Raw genomic sequence first — 4687 nt, 5'->3', positions numbered from 1 at the left:
CATAAATGGCATTGGCTTGAAAATTGCAGTTATATTAAAAATATAAATACTACGTCGTTTTAAATGAATTTTCTTTTTTTATTTCAAAAACATGCATTCTCAAATCAGTTGAAGACGTTGGGTAAAAAGTCCAACCGATAACTACCCTATAAAAGTAAAATGGGAGATTTGAATTTTTAAAATTTTATTAATTAATCAATATTTTAAAATCACCAATTGAAATGTAAATATATTTTATGAATTAGCCCTTTTCATTGAAATTAAGTGATTTAAATTTTTGAAAAATTATTTACTTAAAATATTTATTTTTTTTGAAACAATTAAAAATATTTAATTTAATTTACTTTTTAATCTAAGATTAAAATGTTAATTATAATTCTATGTTAGACATACTATAAAAATTTTAAGGCATGCTTTTTTATTTTTAAGAAAATACAGGAGAAAAAAGAAAAATAATAATTGAGGTTTCCAGAGCTTGGAATTGAGTGCGAGTTCCTACAAGCATTTGATGCCAATTGTGGTGGAGCCTCCACCTTTCCTTTTTCGACCAACTTTTTTTTATTTATTTAAAATTTTTAATTTTCTTTTTCGTGTTACTTTATGATTTTGATTTGTTGTTTTTTTTTTTCAAAATTTCTTGTTCCCTACTCAAACTCTATTTTTCTGCCTTGCCTTACATCGAAAGTGGTTAATAATTAAAAAAATTAAAAATTAAATTTTCAATTATTACATTAATGTCTTATTTAAATTCAAACTCTATTATTAAGTAATTATTTTTTTAAAATTAATTTAATTTAAATCAATCATTATATATGTAATTAATTAAATTTCATTGAAACTTAATTTTTTAAAAAATATTAATTTAATATAATTTCTTTGAAAATACTATGAGATCATATAGTGTAAGAATTTTGTAACTATGCATTTTATTTTATTTTATTCATTATATATATATAATTATTTAAATAATAATTTCAAGCATTATATATATAAGAGAGGAATACGTTTATTTTTTTCTAAATATTAATAATTATATTTAAATTTTAAAGTTGACAGATTTTTTTACTTCAATTATTTCATTATTTAGAAACCCAAAATTTCTGTACATTTGTATAAATACTCACTTATAAGATTGAAATTTCAAGATAAGGCTATTAAAATAATATATTCAAATATTAAATAATTATATACATGTTCATATACAATATAAGATTAAAATTTTGGAATAAAACTATTAAAATACTATATTTATATATTAAATAATTATAAAAAAAATTATGTTGCTGAAAGTTTTTATGAATTTTAGATTTAAAATTATTAACATAATATATTTAATTTAAAGATAAAATTAAGATGATTCAATAATTTTATTTAATTATTTCATAATTTTAAGAGTTAACTTAATTTTAAGCATTAATGATATGAATAAGCTAAAATAATGTAACTAACTTTTAAAATTTAACAACTAAAATACTTTACTTTTTTGCACGAATATAATAAAGTTCGTATTAAATTAATGTAATAAAATAAATTTTTAATATTAATTTAATACCATTACAATTTAAAAAAAAAACTTTTATTATAATTTATAACTTTTAAATTTAGTAATTTTATGGTCGTTATTTTTTTCTAAAGCTAGCAAATATATTAAAAAAAGAGAATACAGAATAAAACCAAAAGCACAAAGAATTAACCAACCCAAGCCAATAGGCTTTCTACATGCACCCAAGCCTATGATACATTAGCTTCGGAAACAAAATAAAGCTCATTCAAAATAAAAGAAGGCCGAGATGACCAAACATGAGGACAAGCATAAGAAAGAGAGGATCTAGCAAGCAAGTGAGCCACCCTGTACGCTTGATGCTTAACCCAAAAAAGAGAAATGTTAAGAATACACGGCTAATAAGTTTCTTACGTTCAGAAATTAACAAACCATACTCGGATTGGTCAACAATATCCGAACTCATACAATTGGCAAGCCCAAGGTTGTCCACTTTTACATCCACACCTGTGCAACCGCGAGAAGAAAGAATTCAGGAAAGCGCCTCCTTCAATCCCATCGCTTCAGCACCCCCGAGATGGAAAATGACCCATATTATGCCCAGAGATTGCAGCAACAAACAACTCCTCACTATCCCGCAACACTGCTCCAAAACCCACTGCATCTTGCTGTCTAAACAAAGCACAGTCCACATTAAGCTGCAAAACAAGATTAGAAAGGGCAAAGGAAAGGCTTTTTTATGCAAAACATGAGTCCAATCTTGAAGTAAAGTAGAAGCATGCAGACACATATCAAAGGAAACAATACACTTATTTCTCCACAAAACTTTATTACGATGTCACCACAAACTCCAATAAGAATACACACCTTTGCAAAGAACATCATCCCCAAGAGAAAATACATGGGATAGCATATTGAGCACATCAGAGAAATTAAAAACTAATCCTATGGCCACCCAACTCTCTCTAGCCAAAGGACAATGTAAAAGAACATGATTGACATCTGATAACATTTCGGATTAATAGGAATACTCTTATTTTAAAGACACACTCAGTAGGTAAAATATTCCTAGCAACCCTCCATTCAAAGTTCCTAAATTTAGCAGGAATAGCAGCCTTCCAAATCTTATTCTAACAGAAATTCAAACTTTTCTCCTAACCCGTGGAATAAATATAAACCACCACATGATAGACTGACTTAACACTGTAAGTACCAAACTTGTTAAAATGTTAAATCAATTTATCAAGATAGGTAGAACCCGTACCAGATACAGCAAGTACCCTCTCAACATCCACTTCAGCAAACATACCCCTAATTTTTTTCTAGAGAAATTATTATGTATGTAAAAATAATTAGTAATAATTTATTATAATAAATAATTAAATTTTATTAGTTATTAAATTAAATACATGATAATATGTTATATTAAATAATAAAAAATTAAATTTATAAATACAACGAGTAAAAATTAATAATTGCACGTTAAAAACAAAAAAAAAAGTAACAAATTGTTACTTATTATTATTATTATTATTATTATTATTATAATTGGGAGAGTTTGAAATGATCAATTAGTAACGTTAACAAAAACTCTTAGTGAGATTTTTTCGTAATTTTTTATATTTTGATAATTGTTTCTTAGTTAATAGATAAGAATTGGGAGGAAAACTTTTGTTAGTGTAGAAGAGTCATGTGTCTGTGGTTGGCTTTTTTTCAAATTTTATTGATTCGGTTGTTTTGGAATGTCATGTTCAATGGAGGTTTACTAGTTATTATGGGTTTCCGGAATCGCAACGATAACGTCAGTCTTGGAACCTTATTCGAGTTTTATCTCGTAGAAGCTCACTTTTGTGATTTTGTTTGGAAGATTTTAATGATTTATGCTCGAGAGATGAGAAAGAAAGAGGAGAATTTTTGTCAAATTATCTTATGCAGGGTTTCAACAGGCACTTGAGAAGCATATTTGCCAAATTATATTATGCAGGGGTTTGATTTTGAATGATTATAAATCTTTATTAGACTGTAAAACTGATATTTCTGTTAGATGGGTTCGTCGTAATACTACTCTAGCTACTCATACTTTGGTTAGAGAATTTATTAAGTATAATTGTATCTCTAATGATATTTCTCTTTATTTTATGAAATTTTATTAATAGATCGAGTAGTTTTGCTTTTAAAAATATATATATAAATTATTTAGTAATTTTAATAATTAAAAACATCATTTTTTTATTAATTGTTTTGTTATCCCAAACTTCAATAATAATGTTAAAAAATTTTACAAACCATATAAAATTAAATGTAACATTTGGTAATTTTATGTTGATAATTAAAATTATCCTCTCAAATTTTTAATATCACAAATTCTCTGTAATATTATATCATATATAAACTTTAATAATAAATATATAAATTAATTAAATTATAAATTAAACTGAGAGTATAAACAACATGAAAATATCAAAAAAAAAAAATTAATGTGATCAAAAATATAGATAATAAATGGTAGATCCTATTAGAAACACCACTAGCAGAAATCCTTGAACATAAAGAAATTTATCTTTGTATTAAGAATAAAATTCTCTTTTGTTTTGTCTATCTCTTTTCATATCTCTATTTATGGTGTTTAAAAATCTAGCACTAGTAAAAAGAAAAAAAGAAAAGAAAACAATTAATAAATCTACTAATACAAGGAAATTCTACCTAAAATAAATAAAAAAATCTAATCCTATTAAAAACAAGTAAAATAAGGATACTCTAAAAAAAAGGCACATATTCACATGATTTATGGACTAAAAATACTAAATAACATTAAAGTTTAAAATACTTTAAAATCCAAAATTCAGGACAACCTTTAAAAACACGGAGTAAATTTCAAAGAATATAGGACTATGCTCCTTGGTCTATATTTCATTTGTACTCCATGTCTATGCTTCATTGATTCATAATATAACACGGGACAATTGTTTATAATATAGGATAAGGCGTGTATAATCGTATTCTTCGCTTCTATAAGTGATTTTGATGCATTTTTTTGAAAGCTGCAGCGAATCTTTCTCATTGATCGATCTGATACTTCTCAAATATATTTCTCATCTTGGATACCTCAAAGCTATCGAAGATAGCTTGATTTCTCTTGGTTTAGAAATTGGCATTGGATTCCATGGCTTGCATATTTTTTTGTCC

The sequence above is a fragment of the Manihot esculenta genome, chromosome 10 (genome assembly GCF_001659605.2).
Source record: "Manihot esculenta cultivar AM560-2 chromosome 10, M.esculenta_v8, whole genome shotgun sequence".
Classification (NCBI taxonomy): Eukaryota; Viridiplantae; Streptophyta; class Magnoliopsida; order Malpighiales; family Euphorbiaceae; genus Manihot; species Manihot esculenta.
Note: the sequence above shows the minus strand (reverse complement) of the source record.